The sequence below is a fragment of the Coregonus clupeaformis genome, chromosome 11 (assembly GCF_020615455.1).
Source record: "Coregonus clupeaformis isolate EN_2021a chromosome 11, ASM2061545v1, whole genome shotgun sequence".
NCBI lineage: Eukaryota > Metazoa > Chordata > Actinopteri > Salmoniformes > Salmonidae > Coregonus > Coregonus clupeaformis.
The window spans coordinates 43,175,227-43,200,394 of NC_059202.1; positions in this window are offsets into that span (position 1 = coordinate 43,175,227).

The following is a 25,168-nucleotide window of genomic DNA, read 5'->3' on the forward strand; positions in this document are numbered from 1 at the left end:
TTTGAGGTACATTGATCTAATATTTTGTCATTTATATACAGTACCAGACAAATGTTTGGACACACCTACTCATTCAAGGTTTTTCATTTATTTTTTACTATTTTCTACATTGTAGAATAACATTTTGAATCATGTAGTAACCAAAAAAGTGTTAAACAAATCAAAATATATTTTAGATTTTAGATTCTTCAAAGTAGCCACCCTTTGCCTTGATGACAGCTTTGCACACTCTTGGCATTCTCTCAACCAGCTTCATTTCAGTTAACAGGTGTGCCTTCTTAAAAGTTATTTTGTGGATTTTCTTTCCTTCTTAATGTGTTTGAGCCAGTCAGAAATATCACATTTACATTAGTCTTCAGACCCTTTACTCAGTACTTTGTTGAAGCACCTTTGGCAGCAATTACAGCCTTGAGTCTTCTTGGGTATGACGCTACAAGCTTGGCACACCTGTATTTGGGGAGTTTCTCCCATTCTTCGCTGCAGATCCTCTCAAACTCTGTCAGGTTGGATAGGGGAGCATCGCTGCACAGCTATTTTCAGGTGTCTCCAGAGATGTTCGATCGGGTTCAAGTCCGGGCTCTGGCTGGGCCACTCAAGGACATTCAGAGACTTGACCCGAAGCCACTCCTGCGTTGTAAGGCCTGTGTGCTTAGGGTCGCTTTCATGTTGGAAGGTTAAGCTTCGCCCCAGTCTGAGGTCCTGAGCGCTCTGGAGCATGTTTTCATCAAGGATCTCTCTGTACTTTGCTCCGTTCATCTTTCCCTCGATCCTGACTAGTCTCCCAGTCCCTGCCGCTGAAAAGCATCCCCACAGCATTATGCTGCCACCACCATGCTTCACCATAGGGATGATGCCAGGTTTCCTTCAGACGTGACGCTTGGCATTCAGGCCAAAGAGTTCAATCTTGGTTTCATCAGATAATCTTGTTTCTCATGGTCTGAGAGTCCTTTAGGTGCCTTTTGGCAAACTCAAAGCGGGCTGTCATGTGCCTTTTACTGAGGAGTGGCTTCCTGATTGGTGGAGCGCTGCAGAGAGGTTCTCCCATCTCCACAGAGGAACTCTAGAGCTCTGTCAGAGTTACCATCGGGTTCTTGGTCACCTGCCTGACCAAGGCCCTTCTCCCCCGATTGCTCAGTTTGGCCGGGCAGCCAGCTCTAGGAAGAGTTTTGGTGGTTCCAAACTTCTTCCATTTAAGAATGATGGGGACCTTCAATGCTGCAGAAATGTTTTGGTACCCTTCCCCAGATCTGTGCCTTGACACAATCCTGTCTCGGCGCTCTACGGACAATTACTTCAATTTCATGGCTTGGTTTTTGCTCTGACATACACTGTGAACTGTGGGACCTTATATAGACAGGTGTGTGCCTTTCGAAATCATGTCCAATCAATTGAATGTACCACAGGTGGACTCCAATCAAGTTATAGAAACATCTCAAGTATGATCAATCGAAACAGGATGCACCTGAGCTCAATTTCGAGTCTCATAGCAAAGGGTCTGAAAACTTATGTAAATATGGTATTTCTGTTTTCAATTTTTAATACATTTGCAAAAAAATCTAAAACCTGTTTTTGCTTTTGTCATTATGGGGTAATGTGTGTAGATTGATGAGTAATTTTTGTTTTACATCTATTTTAGAATAACGCTGTAACGTAACAAAATGTGGAAAAAAAATCAAGGGGTCTGAATACTTCCCAAATTAATTTTTTTAACTGGTAATGTGGACCTTCAGTGTTGTGAGGCTTGTGGGCGTCCTATAGCTAAACAGATCTCATAGTTTGCAGGCCAAAGCGTTCGGACGCTACAGACGTTTTCGTGAGAAGACCGATTTTTGGGATGTCTCATGGTCTAAAAAACAATGCTCAAGCTCTGCCATCTTTCACCGCAGATGCGGAAAGGCGATTTCGGCAGATGCTGTGGATTGAGACCAGTGGTGGAAAAAGTACCCCATACTTGAGTAAAAGTAAAGATACCTTAATAAAAAATGACTCAAGTCAAAGTCAAAGTCACCCAGTTAAATACTTATTGAGTAAAAGTCTAAAAGTATTTGGTTTTAATTATACTTAAGTATCAAATGGAATGGAGCTAAGCACAGGCAAAATCCTAGAGGAAACCTTGTTCAGTCTGCTTTCCACCAGACACTTGGAAAGGAATTCTCTTTTCAGTTGGACAATAACCTAAAACACAAGGCCAAATCTACACGAGTTGCTTGCCAAGAAAACAGTGAATGTTTCTGAGTTACAGTTTTGATGTAAATCTACTTGAAAATCTATGGCAAGACCTTAAAATGGTTGTCTAGCAATGATCCACAACCAATTTGACAGAGCTTGAAGTATTTTGAAAATAATAATGGTCAAATGTTGCGCAATCCAGGTGTTGTCATGCGTCTGGGTGTAGCGGGAGGATGGAATCAGGCGCAGGACACAGAACTATAAAAACGAAGTTCTTTACTGGAACAAAAATAGCAGAGCAAATCCTCCACGCAGGGAAGAGCAAATACCAGATCACCAAAAGACATCAAAATAACGTACAATCACGCACAACACCATGAGGGAACAAGAGGGTAAAATAGGGGTACAAATTAAAATAATTGGAGACAGGTGTGATCAATACAGACAAGACAAGTGTAACACAGAAAACATTGATCGATGGCAGCTAGTATTCCGGTGACGACGAACACCGAAGCCTGCCTGAGCAAGGAGGGGCAGCCTCGGCTGATTTCGTGACAGTACACCCCCCCCTTGACGCGCAGCTCCAGCCGTGCGCCGACACCGGCCTCTGGGACGGCCAGGAGGACGCGGAGCAGGGCGAGTCGGATGACGACGATGGAACTCCCTCAACAGGGAGGGATCGAGGATGTCCCTCCTGGGAACCCAGCTCCGTTCCTCCGGACCGTGCCCCTCCCACTCCACGATGTCCAATGGGGGCGGAGGAACCTCCCGCACCTCAGACTCCTGGAGCAGACCAGCTACCACCGGCCTGAGGAGAGACACATGGGACGAGGGATTAATACGGTAATCAGGGGGGAGCTGTAACCTATAACAAAGCTCGTTCAATCTCCTCAGGACTTTAAAGGGCCCCACAAACCGCCAACCCAGCTTCCGGCAGGGCAGGCGAAGGGGCAGGTTTCGGGTCGAGAGCCAGACCCAGTCCCCCGGTGCATACACCAGAGCCTCACTGCGGTGGCGGTCGGCACTCGCCTTCTGACTCCTGATAGCCATTTGCAGGCGTGCATGGGCAGCGTTCCAGGTCTCCTCCGAGTGCCGAAACCATTCATCCACCGCAGGTGCCTCGATCTGGCTCTGATGCCATGGTGCTAGGACTGGCTGATAACCTAGTACACACTGAAAGGGTGACAGGTCAGTGGAGGAGTGGCAGAGGGAATTTTGTGCCATCTCTGCCCAGGGGATGTAAACTGACCAATCCCCAGTCCGGTCCTGGCAATATGACCTCAGAAACCTACCCATATCCTGGTTTACTCTCTCCACTTGCCCATTACTCTCGGGGTGAAACCCTGAGGTCAGGCTGCTCAAGACTCCCAGATGGTCCATGAACGCCTTCCAGACCCTTGATGTGAACTGGGGACCCAGATCAGACACTATATCCTCAGGTACACCGTAGTGCCGGAAGACGTGTGTAAATAGGGCCTCTGCAGTCTGTAGGGCCGTAGGGAGACCGGGCAAAGGAATGAGACGACAGGACTTAGAAAACCGATCCACAACGACTAGGATCGTGGTATTACCTTGTGACGGGGGGAGGTCCGTAACAAAGTCCACCGATAGGTGTGACCGCGGCCGTTGTGTAACGGGGAGGGGTTGTAATTTCCCTCTGGGCAGCTGTCTAGGTGCCTTGCACTGGGCGCACACCAAACAGGAGGAAACATAAACCCTCATGTCCTGAGCTAAGGTAGGCCACCAGTACTTCCCACTAAGACAGCGCACTGTCCGACCGATGCCAGGATGACCAGAAGAGGGTGACATGTGAGGCCAATACATAAATTGATCGCGAACATCAGACGGAACGTACACACAACCCACTGGGTGGGGAGTGGGCTCCATGCGTAACGCCCGCGTCAACCTCCCATACCACCGGTGCCACCAGACAAGAAGCCGGAAGTATGGAAGTGGGCTCCCTGGACCGTTCCTCTGTGTCATACAGCCGGGACAGAGTGTCTGCCTTAGCATTCTGGGAACCTGGTCTGTAGGATAGGGTGAAATCAAAACGCGTGAAAAACATGGCCCACCTTGCCTGGCGAGGGTTCAGTTTCCTCGCCGCCCGTATGTACTCCAAGTTGCGGGGGTCAGTCAAAATGAGAAAAGGGTGTTTTGCCCCCTCAAGCCAATGTCTCCACGCCGTTAGAGCCTTCACAACAGCTAACAGCTCCCGGTCCCCCACATCATAGTTTTGCTCTGCTGGGCTGAGCTTCTTTGAGACGAAAGCAGTGGATTGCCGAATGTATCCCTGTCCCAGAGATTCAGAGACATATGTTTCCATAGCAGCTGTCTTCTCCTGTGACAGAGGATACACGTTACTCCGAGGAAGTGCAGCGCCCTCCCGGAGATTTATCGCACAATCCCCCTGTCGATGGGGCGGTAATTGAGTCGCCTTCCTTTTACAGAAGGCGAGAGCCAAATCAGCATATTCGGAAGGAATGTGCATTCGGGGGGAATGTGCATCTCCGGGCAGCCGAGCGGAAATGGAGGAAAACTAGACTCCCTGCGGAACTGGCATCTTTTCACTCCCTCCTCTCTACATTTTCTTCCTCCGTTTCTGCTGCTAAAGCCACTTTCTACCACTCTAAATTCCAAGCATCTGCCTCTAACCCTAGGAAGCTCTTTGCCACCGTCTCCTCCCTGCTGAATCATCCTCCCCCTCCCCCCTCCTCCCTCTCTGTGGATGACTTCATCAACCATTTTGAAAAGAAGGTTGACGACATCCGATCCTCGTTTGTTAAGTCAAATGACACCACTGATCCTGCTCACACTGCCCTACCCTATGCTTTGACTTCTTTCTCTCCTCTCTCTCCAGATGAAATCTTGCGACTTGTGACGGCCGGCCGCCCAACAACCTGCCCGCTTGACCCTATCCCCTCCTCTCTTCTGCAGACCATTTCCGGAGACCTTCTCCCTTACCTCACCTCGCTCATCAACTCATCCTTGACTGCTGGCTATGTCCCTTCCGTCTTCAAGAGAGCGAGAGTTGCACCCCTTCTCAAAAAACCTACACTCAATCCCTCCGATGTCAACAACTACAGACTAGTATCTCTTCTTTCTTTTCTCTCCAAAACTCTTGAGCGTGCCATCTTTAGCCAACTCTCTTGCTATCTCTCTCAGAATGACCTTCTTGATCCAAACCAGTCAGGTTTCAAGACTGGTCATTCAACTGAGACTGCTCTTCTCTGTGTCACGGAGGCTCTCCGCACTGCTAAAGCTAACTCTCTCCTCTCGTCCTTCTAGACCTATCTGCTGCCTTTGATACTGTGAACCATCAGATCCTCCTCTTCACCCTCTCCGAGTTGGGCATCTCCGGCGCGGCTCACTCTTGGATTGCGTCCTACCTGACAGGTCGCTCCTACCAGGTGGCGTGGCGAGAATCTGTCTCCGCACCACGTGCTCTCACCACTGGTGTCCCCCAGGAATCAGTTCTATGCCCTCTCCTATTATCGCTATACACCAAGTCACTTGGCTCTGTCATATCCTCACATGGCCTCTCCTATCATTGCTACGCATAGAGAATTTGACCCAATTTGGAAACCTTTCCTCCTCCTGAACCTCCTCAGGGCTTTGTTGTAGACTTTCAATAATGAGAGGTAAGACAAATGTTAGTGATATGAGAAGACTTGAGTGTCCCAGGGAAGCATGACCATCAACTTCTATAGGAGGGTCACCGAAATCAAATCTCACTTAGGGTCCCAAATCGTCTTGAGCTGACACTGCTCCTGTCTCATGTGGAAATACACTTTAATGGAAGTTGTCACAAAATAACTGAGTTTGAGTTTGTCTGTTGTTGCTATTTGCACTGTAATGCACTGTAAACATTTTAGTATTTGATAAAACATTCAGCCTATATTCAGTCAGCAAAACAGGCTTTTTTAAATTTAAACAAATTAAGTAATCAAAGTAATAATTGACAGATTGAGTATCAAAATAGTTGTTAGTTGCAGCTCTAAAAACAGTACTTAAAACACATTTGTAACAGCTTTTACTTCATTTGCCTGAATAGTGTAGGCTCAGAAGAATAATAAATGAGGGCAGCATCAGTGATGCAAGCCTCCCCAGTCACGCAATCATGTCATTGCTCTGTAGTTACTATGTTACAACACCCAGTACAGTACTTGTAGTTGTGATCAATGGGAATCCATCTCAATTTAGGAAAAATGTTGTTACAGCACCTTTAAGTGTAATTACTATGTACTTTCAATATTATTAAACATTTTGCAGGGTTTATCAAAATGTGCTTTTACAATGTCATTTCAAAGAATAATATCATAACTACAATGTTTCTACACAGGATCAAGCAACTTAATGTAAAGTGAAACGCATTTTGATTTACTCATGTAATTAATATGTAGTTACTATGTTACAACGTGTTTTTGATTGTAGTAGGTGAAGTTTGGTAATACACTCCGAGGGTTTGATCGGACAGTGATATGTTTGGAAGCAATGGAATCCATAGTCTCCCGTTTCTTGTGATATCAAACATTTTAACGTGGAGTGACCCAAAAAACACTGATAGCAGCTAAATATACTTATAACCCTGTCAAAAGAATTAAACACATTAATTTGAAAGATAACATTGACCCTACTTATGTGATGGAAGAATATTACTCACAAGAATAATAAATTAGTGGTGGCAGGCCCTTCCCACCACGACAAGTAACCTAAATACCTGTGGGAAACACCTGGTCGGGATGGTTGGCAAAGCAAGCTAAATGCTGAAAATCTTGAAGTGCCCCTTTAAGCTGTCCAGTAAATAATGCATGAAATATCCCAAAAGCCTGATTATTCAAAACACCCTTTTACATACAGTTTGTAAGTGAGCAAAAATGTCCTCTGAGTGAATATAGGTCAACAAAACTGGTAGCTTTTTCAGAGTCAAAATTGCTCATAATTCTTTGTTGATCGAAAATTGTAACAATGACAATGCACCTCTGAATGACAATGCACCCTCTTTCTCAGGCTTTTTGTCATTCTTGTCAGAGTCCTTGAGCTCTGTGCAATGCCATCCTCTATCATATAATAATAATAATATGCCATTTAGCAGACGCTTTTATCCAAAGCGACTTACAGTCATGCGTGCATAAATTTTTGTGTATGGGGTGGTCCCAGGGATCGAACCCACTACCCTGGCGTTACAAGTGCCGTGCTCTACCAACTGAGCTACAGAGGACCATATTACATTTACGTCATTTAGCAAATCTGCAGCCCCTGTGCAAATCTGCAATATTGCAACAAAAAAATTAACAAATCAGATCAATAGTATATGACAATAGAAACCCAAATCTTTTTTCATAAATTAATCCCACGATAGACCCCAGACTCAACCCACTGAGACTCAGCTTTTAGAAACACAACCTTAACTTGCCCTTAAACCACATTCTCTTCAGCCTGAAGAGACCTGCTCGCCATACCTTGTTCCATTTCTGTACTAACCTATGCCATGGAACACTAACTAACATGTAATTACTTAGCAGAGAGCCCCACACTCACCAGTAACTTGTGTATGGTTGTTATGATTCATTTTATTGGGGGCTGAAAGAGCAGGGACTTTCTGTGGGTGACAGCTATTAACAAACAAAGTGGTCAAAATGATGTCTTCTCTGACCTTGGCAGGTCTACCACTAGCCCAACTATTTAATCATCAATGAAGCATGCTATCCCAGTATAAAAACAAAACAAAAAAAGTGTTAGGGATTTTTGGAAGCCCTTTTGGGTAATGCAGCCCCTGATTGTGAACCACTTTCTAAAAATGTGACCGACCGACTTGATTCGGTCTTATGTAGTAAAATTTGAAATTGTGTTTTTTACATTTGATAAGAGTAGAGAATCAGTGCTATAAAATGGTATATCATACACTACAGTTGAGGAGCAATGGGAAAGTAATTCTGCTTTGAAACTTAATAAACTTCTAAACCCCCTTTTGAGAAAATGGCCCTTGAATGTTTTGGTACACTTACTGGAAAGCTCTTCTTTGTCTACACCCATTCAGCATTGTTCACACGCTCTTAAGCCTTAGCCCCAGCCATCTCTTTAAGGATTCAAATGTGAGGCCATGTACTAAACAACCAAAGATTTCAAGACTAAAGGTTGGTTTATACTACGTCTATCGACAGTTGTCGCAGTGACATCATGAACATTCTATTGTCGTCCGACACCAAACTTGTCGTTGTCGTTATGAAAAAGTATAACCACAAAAACTGCAGGCTGCATGACATCAGCAGTCTGGTGTTCCAAAATAGCATAACTGGTGTATTTTGACACTAATATACCTGTTTAAAAATGAAATCAGTATGTCAATCTAGCAAACCAAGCAACTAAAAGCAACTTTATAAACAATGTTTTGGTTCATTTCTACTTTGTTAGCTAGCTAGCTAGCTAATGTTAATTTAACTGGCTAGCCAGTTCAAATAATGACCATATCATATAGCTGAAAATGTCTTCACTTTAGCTAAATTCTATTCATTATTACAGGAAAATAAACTCACAACAAGGTCATTATTTACAAGTTAATGGCGAGCCAATTACAGAACATAGCTTACAGTTGTGAGTGTGATTAAATAAAAGCAGGGCATTTATTTTAGGACTTGGACACTGTCTCATTGTCCTAACGTTATATCCGAATTTGACTTTGGTGCAGGTCATGTTGTTCTTCACATTACCGTCTCTGGTAAACACATAATATATCAAAATCAAAGTTTACTTGTCACATGCACAGGATAAAGAAGTTGTAAACGGTACAGTGAAATGTTTACTTGCATAGTGGAGTTTTTTGTTTAGACAGGTAGCTAACCATAATCCCAACTCAACATTACTACACTGCATGAATCTGCAGGTAGCTAACCAACCAGGTTCAATGTTAGCTAGCTAACATTAGGCTATAACTAGCAATGCAAATGGCTCTGAGATACAAATAATATTACTACACAGATCATACACATAACGTTAGCTAGTGAGCCAGCCAGCTAATGTTAGCAGGCTAGCTAACAGTACGCTTTAACTTGCAATGTAAACGACTTTCTGACAAAATTAAAAACATATCATATCTGAAAATGTAGTTAGCTCTACTCTTTTACCTGTATACATGGATGAACGCTTCTCCCTCTCTGTCACAGATGCCATGGTTGTCGTTAGTTTGAAGATGTAATCTGGAGACAGGTGTTTTATACAACAGCTTTCTGTGTGTTCTCTTTTCGACTCCCTCTGCATACATGCAATCAAACGGCAAAAATGTATCCATCTCCTTAGCTATCATACTCTAATTCCACCGGGCATTCCACTGATTTCAAAACTCGGTCCTCCAGAAAGTGGAGCGCAACACTTTTGCAGTTCTACTACGTGATATCTTTCAAAAAAGACGCATTAGAAAGGATTACCTACACATACTGACCAGCTCATGTTATAGACAGATGCATGCTACATGGCAGACCAATCCAAACTCATCTCTCGGCATGTCCAGCCCATCCATTATCTCAGCCAATCATGGCTAGAGGGAAGGTTCCTGTCTTTTTCCGTGGCTAACCCAACTAGGATCGTAATTTAACAATTGTATTCGTATTTACAGATGGCATACAAGTTTGTTGTTAAGGCACATGAAAGTTCACATGTTCCAGAAGGTATTTCTGCCCCAAAACACATTTTGATAAAAAAAAATTATAAAACATATGTTCAAATGCCTCTCATGCGACATACGCCTAGTTTCCTGAAACGAGTCACACATGTCATTATCCAAAACTTTCTTAAAGTGTCAAATTCGTTACCCTACGATGTTAACCTTGTTAACGTGGGCTCAGTTGGTAGAGCATGGCGCTTGCAACGCCAGGGTTGTGGGTTCTTTCCCACGGGGGGCCAGTATGAAAAATGTATGCACTCACTAACTGTAAGTCGCTCTGGAAAACAGCATCTGCTAAATGACTAAAATGTAATGTAAAAATGTTATTCTGCATTCTTAATATTATTATTCCTCTTCCGCCCACTTTCTGTGCTCCCTATCTACTTTAAAAAAAAAACAAATATATATATATATATATTTTTATCACCACTTGAACTGTATTCAGTCCAGGGTTACATGCTATTTCCAGCTATGACTTTTCTTCTTGACTACTTTTACTTTTTATGTTACAGACCTTTCAATACCCCAAAAGCTCCCATAGACTCCTATTCATTTTCTTCAACATTCTAAACTGCCCATTGTTAAGTCTGCTGAGTTCTATCTCTTATAATTTCCAATTAAACAGCTCCTGAGTACTTTAAGGGCTGCTCAACTCCCACTTTGATACCATTTGTGCTAGGGCTGTCCATAACTTTAAAAAAATATTGGTCTGTTCTTTCAACCAATCGATTGGTCGAAATGTTTAAACATGTATTTTTCCATATTTAGACACATCCTATGTGTTTTAATCAAATCAACTATATTCAATGAGCTTGTCTGATGCTTTAAGCACACTGTTTGATTAAATAATAAAGACACAAAAATGACTAGAGGGAGTTGTAAAAAAAATTGTTAAGCCTTTATTACAGCAAAGACTAAAAACTGTTGCATTAATTCGTGAATGCAATTTCCGAAATGGAACGGTTTATTTATTGTTTAAGCTAATTATTCAAGACTCGCAATATTTTATTTTAAAACTAAAATGCTTGATTGCATTTCAAATCATGAATGACTCTTATGCTGTGTTACGGTATTTTGATTAAGCAGGATGCGTTCTTAGGCCTACAGCTCAATGGTGGTTATACAAGGCTGCTATACTAAGCCTACTAATGATAATTACATTACTTATCATTATAATGATGATCATCATAATAATAATAATAATAAGTACAATAAGAAGGAGATCAAGAAAAAGGAGCGTTATTATTATTATTATTATTATTATTATGATAAATGTTATTTTTTGGACAATTTATAACAGTGTAAACAACACTAAATAAATTATAAATAATATCAGAGAGACTGTTTTAACTGAAAAAAAGTGTAAAGATTATTTTGGTCACGCGAACTGGGATATGTTCCGGGTTACCTCTGAGAACAACATTGATGTATACACGGACACGGGAAGTGTATAGGGGATGTTGTTCCCATTGTGACAATTAAAACCAACCCAAACCAAAAAACATGGATAGATGGCAGCATTCGCGCAAAACTGAAAGCGCGAACCACCGCATTTAACCACGGCAAAGTGACTTGGAATATGGTCGAATCCAAACAGTGCAGTTATGCCCTCCGTAAGGCAATCAAACAGGCAAAACGTTAGTACAGAGACAACGTGGAGTCGCAATTCAACGGCTCAGACACGATACGTATGTGGCAGGGACTCCAGACAATCACGGATTACAAAGGGAAAACTAGCCACGTTGCGGACACCGACGTCTTGCTCCCGGACAAGCTAAACACCTTTTTCGCCCGCTTTGAGGATAACACAGTGCCACCGACGCGGCCTGCTCCCAAGGACTGTGGGCTCTCGTTTTCCGTGGCCAACGTGAGTGAGACCTTTAAGCGTTTTAACCCTCGCAAGGCTGCCGGCACAGACGGCATCCCTAGCCGCGTCCTCAGAGCATACGCAGACCAGCTGGCTGGAGAGTTTACGAACATATTCATTCTCTCCCTATCCCAGTCTGCTGTCCCCACTTGCTTCATGATGACCAGCAGTCTGGTGTACCCCCCCAAAAAGGTAACTGAACTAAATAACTATCGCCCCTAAGCATTCACTTCTGTCATCATGAAGTGCTTTGAGAGGCTGGTTAAAGATCATATCACCTCCACCTTACCTGACACCCTAGACCTGCTTCAATTTGCACACCGCCCCAATAGCTCCACAGATGCAATAGCCATCGCACTGCACACTGCCCTATCCCATCTGGACAAGAGGAATACCTATGCAAGAATGCTGTTCATTGACTATAGCTCAGCCTTCAACACCATAGTACCCTCCAAGCTCATCATTAAGCTCAGGGTCCTGGGTCTGAAACCCGCCCTGTGCAACTGGGTCCTGGACTTCGTGACGGGTCGCCCCCAGGTGGTGAAGGTAGAAAACAACACCTCCACTACTCTGATCCTCAACACAGGGGCCCCACAAGGATCCGTGCTCAGCCCCCTGTACTCCCTGTTCACACATGACTGCGTGGCCTCCAACTCAATCATCAAGTTGCAGATGACACAACAGTACTAGGCCTGACTACCAACAATGACGAGATAGCCTACAGCGAGGAGGTGAGGGCCCTGGCATAGTGGTGCCAGGAAAATAACCTCTCCATTAATGTCAACAAAACAAAGGAGCTGATCGTGGACTTCAGGAGACAGCTGAGGGAGCACGCCCCCATGAACATCGATGGGACTGCAGTGGAGAAGGTGAAAAGCTTCAAGTTCCTCGGCGTACACATCACTGACAATCTGAAATGGTCCACCCACACAGACAGTGTGGTGAAGAAGGCGCAACAGCGACTCTTCAACCTCGGGAGGCTGAAGAAATTGGGCTTGGCCCCGAAGACCCTTTTACAGATGCACAATTGAGAGCATCCTGTCGGGCTGTATCACCGCCTGGTACGGCAACTGCACCGCCCGCAACTGCAGGGCTCTCCAGAGGGTGGTGCGGTCTGCCCAGCGCATCACTGGGGGCACACTGCCTGCCCTACAGGACACCTACAGCACCCGATGTCACAGGAAGGCCAAAAAAATAATTAAGGACATCAACCACCCGAGCCACGGCCTATCATCCAGAAGGTGAGGTCAACACAGGTGCATCAAAGCATGGACCGAGGGACTGAAAAGCAGCTTCTGTTAAATATCATCACCAGCCGGCTACCACCTGGTTACTCAACCCTGCACCTTAGAGGCTGCTGCATAGACATGGAATCAATGGTCACTTTAATAATGGAACACTAGTCACGTTAATAATGTTTACATACTGTTTTACTCATTTCATATGTACAGTGGGGAAACAAGTATTTAGTCAGCCACCAATTGTGAAAGTTCTCCCACTTAAAAAGATGAGAGAGGCCTGTAATTTTCATCATAGGTACACGGCAACTATGAAAGACAAATTGAGATTTTTTTTCTCCAGAAAATCACATTGTAGGATTTTTAATGAATTTATTTGCAAATTATGGTGGAAAATAAGTATTTGGTCACCTACAAACAAGCAAGATTTCTGGCTCTCGCAGACCTGTAACTTCTTCTTTAAGAGGTTCCTCTGTCCTCCACTCGTTACCTCTATTAATGGCACCTGTTTGAACTTGTTATCAGTATAAAATACACCTGTCCACAACCTCAAACAGTCACACTCCAAACTCCACTATGGCCAAGACCAAAGAGCTGTCATAGGACACCAGAAACAAAATTGTAGACCTGCACCAGACTGGGAAGACTGAATCTGCAATAGGTAAGCAGCTTGGTTTGAAGAAATCAACTGTGTGAGCAAATATTAGGAAATGGAAGACATACAAGACCACTGATAATCTCCCTCGATCTGGGGCTCCACGCAAGACCTCACCCCGTGGGGTCAAAATGATCACAAGAACGGTGAGCAAAAATCCCTGAACCACACGGGGGGACCTAGTGAATGACCTGCAGAGAGCTGGGACCAAAGTAACAAAGCCTACCATCAGTAAAACACTACACCGCCAGGGACTCAAATCCTGCAGTGCCAGACGTGTCCCCCTGCTTAAGCCAGTACATGTCCAGGCCCGTCTGAAGTTGGGAGAATGTCATATGGTCAGATGAAACCAAAATAGAACTTTTTGGTAAAAACTCAATTCGTCGTGTTTGGAGGACAAAGAATGCTGAGTTGCATCCAAAGAACACCATACCTACTGTGAAGCATGGGGGTGGAAACATCATGCTTTGGGGCTGTTTTTCTGCAAAGGGACCAGGACGACTGATCCGTGTAAAGGAAAGAATGAATGGGGCCATGTATCGTGAGATTTTGAGTGAAAACCTCCTTCCATCAGCAAGGGCATTGAAGATGAAACGTGGCTGGGTCTTTCAGCATGACAATGATCCCAAACACACCGCCCGGGCAACAAAGGAGTGGCTTCGTAAGAAGCATTTCAAGGTCCTGGAGTGGCCTAGCCAGTCTCCAGATCTCAACCCCATAGAACATCTTTGAAAAGAGTTGAAAGTCCGTGTTGCCCAGCGACAGCCCCAAAACATCACTGCTCTAGAGGAGATCTGCATGGAGGAATGGGCCAAAATACCAGCAACAGTGTGTGAAAACATTATGAAGACTTACAGAAAACGTTTGACCTGTGTCATTGCCAACAAAGGCATTGAGATTTTTTTGTTATTGACCAAATACTTATTTTCCACCATAATTTGCAAATAAATTCATTAAAAATCCTACAATGTGATTTTCTGGATTTATTTTTCTCATTTTGTCTGTCATAGTTGACCTGTACCTATGATGAAAATTACAGGCCTCTCTCATCTTTTTAAGTGGGAGAACTTGCACAATTGGTGGCTGACTAAGTACTTTTTTCCCCCACTGTATATACTGTATTCTACTGTATTCTAGTCATTGCCACTCCGACATTGCTCGTCATAATATTTATATATTTCTTAATTCCACTCTTTTACTTATAGATTTGTGTGTATTGTAGTGAATTGTTAGATACTACTGCACTGTTGGAGCTAGGAACACAAGCATTTTGCTACACCCGCAATAACATCTGCTAAATATGTGTATGTGACCAATAAAATGTGATTTGATTTGATTACAGCAAAGATTAAAAACAGCCGAATTTATGAAATTGTTTACTTGAAATGTCGTTGCATGAGGCATGGTGCTCACGGAATCAGTAGGCTATTAACCCTCCCGTTGTCCTAGGGTCAAAATGACCCGCCACTGTGTTGAACCAACTTTATTAAATTTTTATATTTTGGGGATAATTTGTGAGAAGGAGGCAGTTAGACTTTAAAGAAAGTATCACTGCCTCCTTCTCACAAATGATCCAAAAAACATAAAAATTAAATAAAGTTGGTTCAACACAGTGGCGGGTCATTTTGACCCTAGGACAACGGGAGAGTTAAACAAACACTCAAACAGGCAACAGAAGCAGGATCTGTCTTATTTCTGTAGATATACAGTATATGGGTGATTTATAAAGCCAGGCACATTTAACAGTTATGCTATTGATTATAGACCTAATTAAGTTGGGGTTTCCTCTCTCCTCACTTCTTAGACAATAAGGCAAGGGCTGTTTTCTCGTCTGCTCATTCTGCTGCTGCCTCCACCGCATTGTTCTCAACACCAATATGCTGGTTAACTTTGCTATTGTGCACATAGCAACATGGTCTAGGAAGAGGTGCATTGATGTGTCCAGAACCTCGGAGAGTGACCACTATACAATGCGGGAGATTAATATTTTTGTATTAGTGCTGCACCATTGTTCTTATGTAATATAACCATATACAATGTCAGTAGCACATGTATTAGAGTCGTGCCATCCCCATGGCCTCCACAATGGATTAGCACACTCAGCCAGACGCGAATCAGCCAGGTGTCTTGTACACCATGATATATATATATCTTTTTTTTTTGCTACTGCTCGACTAAAGAAATCTCGGTCGACCAACAGCCTATCGACCAAACAATCGACCAGTCGACTAAATGGGGTTTCATTCTTTCTTTCTTTCTTTCTTTCTTTCATTCTTTCTTTCTTTCTTTCTTTCTTTCTTTCTTTCTTTCTTTCTTTCTTTCTTTCTTTCTTTCTTTCTTTCTTTCTTTCTTTCTTTCTTTCTTTCTTTCTTTCTTCTTTCTTTCTTCTTTCTTTCTTTCTTTTTTCTTCTTCTTTCTTTCTTTCTTCTTTCTTTCTCTTTCTTCTTCTTCTTTCTTTCTTTCTTTCTTTCTTTCTTTCTTCAACTACCCTAAATACCCCAACTACCCCAATTACTAATTAATATAATTCCATGGGGAGATATGCTTTTAATTGACACATGCGCATTGTTTAAGCAAGACACTCCATGTATCTTTCCAGAGCATTTAACCCTCGTGTTGTCCTCCCAAATGCCTTACGCCTTTTTGTCCTCTGGGGTCAAAAATGACCCCGCCTGGTTTGACTGTTTATAAAGCATACAGTATACATTTTCAATCAATTCTGTGTTACATCTTTAGTCTTACTTCTGTTCAACCCATTACTAGAATTTTTTTCATTTGTTTTGGAATTTAGAGCCAATAGACCTTGTTTACATAAAAGTATACCCTGTTTTTAAGTAAAAATACAATGAAACTATGAATTATTTTGACCTATTATTATTTTGACTATTTGACTTATCACTGAGTGGTATTTGTAAAAGTTTAGTGAGGATGCTGTTTTTGAATCATTTTATTTTTATTAATGACAGCCCATAATCACACCTTTTGTCCTCTGGGGTCAAAAATGACCCCGCCTGGTTTGACTGTTTATAAAGCATACAGTATACATTTTCAATCAATTCTGTGTTACATCTTTAGTCTTACTTCTGTTCAACCCATTACTAGAATTTTTTTCATTTGTTTTGGAATTTAGAGCCAATAGACCTTGTTTACATAAAATTATACCCTGTTTTTAGGTAAAATTACAATGAAACAATGAATTATTTTGACCTATTATTATTTTGACTATTTGACTTATCACTGAGTGGTATTTGTAAAAGTTTAGTGAGGATGCTGTTTTTGAATCATTTTATTTTTATTAATGACAGCCCATAATCACACCTTTTGTCCTCTAGCGTCAAAAATGACCCCGCCTGGTTTGACTGTTTATAAAGCATACAGTATACATTTTCAATCAATTCTGTGTTACATCTTTAGTCTGAAAATAATGGTAGTTGTTTAATACTATGCTCTTTATGATTCAAACAAATTTGAAGTAATTTGATTGAATTATGGGTGTTTTACTAAATGTAATAACTTCTGTTGTCCTCTGGGATCAAAAAAGACCCCGAAGCACAAAGTTTACATACTGCTTGGCAAAACATCTTTGATCATGTTTCTTTGATGTGTGGGGTCAAAACATCTTTGATCATGTTTCTTTGATGTGTGGGGTCAAGCAATGGTTATGACAACAACAACAACAACAAAAAGTATTTTCTCACAGGTGTTTGGGCATTTCACATTTTAGTCTGAGAGAGACAGGCAGCACAATGAGGAGGCAGAAGTTTTATAATGCACAGGAGGCTTGCAAGATAATTTTGAAATAAAAGAATATAATGACCAGGAGGACAATGCTGCACATAATGAGGATGAATCAACTGATGAAGAGGGTTCAGGGTCAGAAGAGGAGGAACATAATGATGAGGTGATAGATCCAACATACAGACAGCATGCTACTTCTTCCTCCGAAGATTCCCCCACATCTCCTGCTGCAGAAATGGAAGATGATTATGAATATAAGGAAATGGATGAACGTGATGATGACGTAGAATCTGAAGCTGGTATGGAAGAAGTGTCAGAAGTGGAGCACTGCACCTATTATTATCGGTCCTCTTCCTCAGATTCTACCTCATCTGTTGATTCTTCGTCTTCATCATAATAGATGATGTCCTCCACTTCTGACACTTCTTCCATTTCAACTTCAGATTCTACCTCATCTGTTGATTCTTCATCATAATAGGTGCAGTGCTCCACTTCTGACACTTCTTCCATACCAGCTTCAGATTCTACGTCATCATCACGTTCATCCATTTCCTTATATTCATAATCATCTTCCATTTCTGCAGCAGGAGATGTGGGGGAATCTTCGGAGGAAGAAGTAGCATGCTGTCTGTATGTTGGATCTATCACCTCATCATTATGTTCCTCCTCTTCTGACCCTGAACCCTCTTCATCAGTTGATTCATCCTCATTATGTGCAGCATTGTCCTCCTGGTCATTATTTTCTTTTATTTCAAAAATTATCTTGCAAGCCTCCTGTGCATTATAAAACTTCTGCCTCCTCATTGTGCTGCCTGTCTCTCTCAGACTAAAATGTGAAATGCCCAAACACCTGTGAGAAAATACTTTTTGTTGTTGTTGTTGTTGTCATAACCATTGCTTGACCCCACACATCAAAGAAACATGATCAAAGATGTTTTGCCAAGCAGTATGTAAACTTTGTGCTGCGGGGTCTTTTTGACCCCAGAGGACAACAGAAGTTATTACATTTAGTAAAACACCCATAATTCAATCAAATTACTTCAAATTTGTTTGAATCATAAAGAGCATAGTATTAAACAACTACCGTTATTTTCAGACCAATTGATGAATAAAAAAACATATTTTGTCGGCAAAAGATTTAATTTGGGGTCAGAATGACCCCAGGACAACAGGAGGGTTAAGAGTCTTTAAAATTAAAATTAAAAGTTCACACACACACACACACTGGTTAGAGATAACGTAAGAGAAAGTAAGAGTAAGATACAGAGTGTTCTCACAAAAACAAACAAAATTATTTAAACAAACGTGTAAGTCTGTTTTCTGAGATGAGGCGCATGGAACTGCTCCATTTCCCCAATAAACATGATTTTGCACACATTTATGTATAACTGTTAAGGACACAGCATGTTCTGGCTGTAAATTCTAAATAAAAATAAACCAAATATTGTGAGTGGTTGACGCTTGCTCCAGAGGTGCAGTGGAGAGAGCAATCTGTACACGTTCCACAAAAGATAATCACAGAATTTACATTAAGTTGCTTGTTTCTGCATAGAAACGTTGTATTTACCATACTTTTCTTTATTACGACATTGTAATAACTGAAATTGTGATATACCCTGCTAAATATGTAATAATATTGAAAGTACATAGTAATGACACTCCAAGGTGCTGTAACAAATGTCTTCCTAGAAAGTACTGTACTGGGTGTTGGCCATCGTTGTAACATAGTAACTTTATAGTACTGTAATTACATGAGTAATTCATGATATGTTTCACTTTACATTAAGTTTCTTGTTCCTGTGTAGAAACATTGTAGTTACTTTTCTTTATAACAACATTGTAAAAACTGGCATTTTAATATATCCTGTGAAATATGTAATTACATTGAATTTCCAGAGTAGGGGAGGGAATGGCTGGCTGGGATGTAGCTCAGTTGGTAGAGCATGGCGTTTGCAACGCCAGGGTTGTGGGTTCGATTCCCACGTGGGGCCAGTATGAAAAAAATATATTTAAAAAATAATGAATGCACTCACTAACTGTAAGTCGCTCTGGATAAGAGTGTCTGCTAAATGACTAAAATGTAAATGTAATTTACAATGTAATTACACATAGGTGCTGTAAAAACATTTATTCTGTATTGAAGTGTATTTTCCCAATGATTGTAATAAAAAGGTTTACCCTACTGTTACAGGACTCTACATAAAGTGTCAATAAATAGGTTATTAACATTCTGCTAATTTATGAAGGTTCTCTCATGATCCACAGGTTACTCTAGAGTGTGAGAGGTATTTAAGCTTGCGTTTGTGTGTGTGTGTGTGTGTGTGTGTGTGTGTGTGTGTGGTTGTCAGAACCAGGATGATTTGGAGTAGTCAGACATGAAACTACCGCCCCAGGTATTCCTCTTCTGTTCCCATGCTGGAGACCAGGGCTGGATTACAACCTGTTACAACGGTGCCAACATTGTGTGGCTGATCTTTCAGTGGGGGACTGAGTGAATGTGTCAAAGACCTGACTGGGCCCAGCACCACACGGTATGGCTCATTTTTGATGTGTGCGTGTTTGTGTACTGATGAAAATATAACTTGGTTCCAAAAGAAAGACACTTTCAATATCTTTAGGTTGGGGGCTTTCATCAAATTAAGTGTTTCTTGGTGTAACATCATCCCCAGGCTATACAGCACATATAAGCCTGGGACATCAACCACTCAAGTTGGCATTAGTGGGAGTGAACATAGACTTCTATAGGAGTGACCTAACTGTATTTGTACACCAAATTTGTAGACCAAATACTTATTTTCCACCATAATTTGCAAATAAATTCATTAAAAATCCTACAATGTGATTTTCTGGAATTTTTTTCTCAATTTGTCTGTCATAGTTGATGTGTACCTATGATGAAAATTACAGGACTCTCTCATCATTTTAAGTGGGAGAACATGCACAATTGGTGGCTGACTAAATACTTTTTTTCCTCACTGTATTTAGAGGGTCGCTCAGCTTTAATATTGCAGATAGATTGCAGCGTCCATCAATTTAATTGTCTGCATCACTCTAACCCCCCATTTATTTTTTTGCAAATATACACTACCATTCAAAAGTTTGGGGTCACTTAGAAATGTCCTTGTTTTCGTAAGAAAACCAATTTTTTGTCCATTAAAATAACATCAAATTGATCAGAAATACAGTGTAGACATTGTTAATGTTGTAAATGGCTATTGTAGCTGGAAATGGCTGATTTTTAATGGAATGTCTACATAGGTGTACAGAGGCTCATTATAAGCAACCACCAGTCTCAACGTCAACAGTGACCTTCTAGGCAGAGTTGCAAAGAAAAAGCCATATCTCAGACTGCCCATCTTATATTTTCTTTTTATTTGCAAGTCTGAGATATGGCTTTTTCTTTGCAACTCTGCCTAGAAGGTCAGCATCCCGGAGTTGCCTCTTCACTGTTGATGTTGAGACTGGTGTTTTGCGGGTACTATTTAATGAAGCTGCCAGTTGAGGACCTGTGAGTCTCCTGTTTCTCAAACCAGACACTCTAATGTATTTGTCCTCTTGCTCAGTTATGCACCAGGGCCTCCCACTCCTCTTTCTATTCTGGTTAGAGCCAGTTTGCGCTGTTCTGTGAAGGGAGTAGTACACAGCGTTGTACGAGATCTTCAGTTTTTTGGCAATTGTTCTGAGAATTTTGGCAATTCTCAGAACAACAATAGACTGACGAGTTTCAGAAGAAAGTTATTTGTTCCTGGCCATTTTGAGCCTGTAATCGAACCCACAATTGCTGATGCTCCAGATACTCAACTAGTCTCAGGAAGGCCAGTTTTATTGCTTCTTTAAATCTGCACAACAGTTTTCAGATGCCCTAACATAATTTCAAAAGGGTTTTCTAATGACCAATTAGCCATTTCAAATGATAAACTTGGATTAGCAAACACAACGTGCCATTGGAACACAGGACTGTTGGTTGCTGAAAACGGGCCTCTGTATGCCTATGTAGATATTTCATTAAAAATCAGCAGTTTCCAGCTACAATAGCCATTTACAACAGTAACAATGTCTACACTGTATTTCTGATCAATTTGATGTTATTTTAATGGACCAAAAAATTGCTTTTCTTTAGAAAACAAGTACATTTCTAAGTGACCCCAAACTTTTGAACGGTAGTATATATATGATATATATATATATATATATATATATATATATATATATATATATATATATATATATATATATATATATATATATATATATATATATATAGTTGAAGTCGGTAGTATACATACACCTTAGCCAAAACATTTAAACTCCGTTTTTCACAATTCCTGACATTTAATCCTAGAAAAAATTCCATGTCTTAGGTCAGTTAGAATCACCACTTTATTTTAAGAATATGAAATGTCAGAATAATAGTAGAGAGAATTAATTATTTTAGATGTTTTTCTTTCATCACATTCCCTGTGGGTCAGAAGTTTACATACACTCAATTAGTATTGGTAGCATTACCTTTAAATTGTTTTACTTGGATCAAATGTTTCAGGTAGCCTTCCACAAGCTTCCCACAATAAGTTTGGTGAATTTTGGCCCATTCCTCCTGACAGAGCTGGTGTAACTGAGTCAGGTTTGTAGGCCTCCTTGCTCGCACACGCTTTTTCAGCTCTGCCCACAGATTTTCTATAGGATTGAGGTCAGGGCTTTATGATGGCCACTCCAATACCTTGACTTTATTGTCCTTAAGCCATTTTGCCACAACTTTGGTAGTATGCTTGGGGTCATTGTCCATTTGGAAGACCCATTTGCGACCAAGCTTTAACTTCCTGACTGATGTCTTGAGATGTTGCTTCAATATATCCACATAATTTTCCTTCCTCATGATGCCATCTATTTTTTGAAGTGCACCAGTCCCTCCTGCAGCAAAGCACCCCCACAGCATGATGCTGCCACCCCTGTGCTTCATGGTAGGGATGCTGTTTTTCGGCTTGCAAAGTACCCCCTTTTCCTCCAAACTTAACTATGGTCATTATGGCCAAACAGTTCTATTTTTGTTTCATCAGACCAGAGGACATTTCTCCAAAAAGTACGATCTTTGTCCCCATGTGCAGTTGCAAACCGTAGTCTGGCTTTTTTATGGCGGTTTTTGAGCAGTGGCTTCTTCCTTGCTGATCTGCCTTTCAGGTTAAGTCGATATAGGACTCGTTTTACTGTGGATATAGATACTTTTGTACCTTTTTCCTCCAGCATCTTCACAAGGTCCTTTGCTGTTGTTCTGGGATTTATTTGCACTTTTCGCACCAAAGTATGTTCATCTCTAGGAGACAGAACGCGTCCCCTTCCTGAGCGGTATGAAGGCTGCATGGTCCCATGGTGTTTATACTTGCATACTATTGTTTGTACAGATGAACGTGGTACCTTCAGGCGTTTGAAAATTGCTCCCAAGGATGAACCAGACTTGTGTAGGTCTACCATATTCTTTCTGACGTCTTGGCTGATTTATTTTGATTTTCCCATGATGCCAAGCAAAGAGGCACTGAGTTTGAACGTAGGCCTTGAAATACATCCACAGGTACACCTCCAATGGACTCAAATGATGTAAATTAACCTTCTAAAGCCATGACATAATTTTCTTGAATTTTCCAAGCTGTTTAAAGGCACAGTCAACTCAGTGTATGTAAAGTTCTGACCCCCTGGAATTGTGATACAGTGAATTTTAAGTGAAATAATCTGTCTGTAAACAATTGTTGAAAAACTTGGAGGCCCCTTACACTTCAGTGTTGTGATGCAAAAATTCTAGCAAAATGTAAAGCGGATAGAATTAAAAAGGTATTGTCGGACATTATTAATTCTAATCAGACATATTTCTTACATGGAAGATACATTGGAGATAATATAAGGCAAGTACTGGAAACAATAGAACACTATGAAACATCTGGGAAACCAGGCCTGCTATTCATAGCAGACGTCGAAAAGGCATTTGATAAAGTACGACTGGGGTTTATATATAAATGCCTGGAGCATTTAAATTTTGGAGAATCTCTGATAAAATGGGTTAAATCATGTATAGTAACCCTAGGTGTTAAATTGTAAATAATGGCTATTCCTCAGAAAGTTGTAAACTGTCAAGAGGAGTGAAACAAGGTTGTCCACTACCGGCATATCTATTTATTATGGCCATCGAGATGTTAGCTATTATAATCAGATCCAACAACAAAATCAAGGGATTAGAAATCCAGGGCTTGTCACGGATTCAGCCGAGGCTGCCCCTCCTCCTTGCTCTGGCAGGCTTCGGCGTTCGTCGTCACCGGAGTACTAGCTGCTACCGATCCATGTATCTATGTTCGACTTGTTTTGTCTTTATTGGTCACACCTGTTTCACATTATGTAGTTATGTCTTCCCTATTTAACCCTCTGTCTCACACTGTGTGTTGTGTGCGTTTGTTCATGTTTCGGCTGTCGTTAGTGTATGGGTTTGTTCCCTCCCTACGTGGAGGTTGTTGTTCATTCTTTTACCTTTGAGTAAAGTACGCCTTCTGATTAGCTCTGTGTCCTGCACCTGACTATAGTATTAATGTCACATGCACAAGTACAGTGAAATGCATTTCTTGCATCTCTAAAGCCAACCATGCAGTAATCAATAACAATGTAATACTGAAAATAACATAAGGTAGAACAAAAACACACGAGAAATAAAAATAAGAAGTACACGAGAACGTAAGTAAGAATACTACAATATATACAGGGTCAGTCAGTTCCAGTACCATATTTACAATTTGCAGGGATACTGGAGTGTAGAGGTAGATATGTATAAGGGTATGGTAACTAGGCATCAGGATATATTATCAATAGAGTAGCAGCAGCGTACAGTATATGATGATTGTATGTGAGTGGGTGTGCGCATGTGTAGAGTCAGTATAGATGTATGTGCATAATATGTGTGTGAGCAAATGATGGAGTGAGTGTTTGTGTGTGTATTGCTCTGTCACTGTGCATGAGTGTGTAGGGCCCTATGAGTGTGCATAGAGACATTGCAAAAATAAAAATTAAATATAAGGGGCATCTCAGATAGTCTGTGTAGCCATTTTGTTAGCTATTTAGTTAGCTATATGTATTTGCATATATTAATATATTAATGTAAATCATGGAACAGGGCTGCTCCCACCAAACACTTGCTTTGTCTGGGCCTACCTGCGTTGTCTAGACTGCCTCATTAATTACTGTTGTCACGTTCTGTTCCATAATTCAACAAGTGTGTCAATAGCAGGATATACTCTGATTAAAAATGAGCATGCTTGGCTCTAGATTACACCTATCTATAGAAACTTTAAAGTTATCTTCTCTTTCTTGTGGTGTAAGTGTCGAGACGATGCATTCAATCGCAGACAAAGCTTTAGCGTTCTTATAGATGCAAGGTAAAGACAATGTATTCCATTGAGCCCATTTCAGCCATTACCACGGTGTTTTACAGGTAATTACAAATATTTCCGAGGTCGTAGCATTAACGGGAAAAAACGACAGGCACAAGAAAGAGTATGAAAGAGTCACAGGAATAAAATGAAAGCAATCAATCCAGCAAGATTTAAGTGACAAGTGGATTTTGCATCCCTCAAACACAGAATTTAGATGGCTGAAAAATACAGATCCTCTTGTGGGCGGGGCATGTGCGTTGCTACTTCTGATGAAGAGGAATGTGTGTGTGTGTGTGTGTATGTGTGTGTTTGTGTGGTGTTTGAGTAAGTGTATGTATGTGTGTATGCGCATGCATATGTGTGTCTGTGCATGCATTCAGTGTGTGCACGTACTGTATATATGAGTGCATTCTAAGAAACGAAAATAACATTTGACAATAA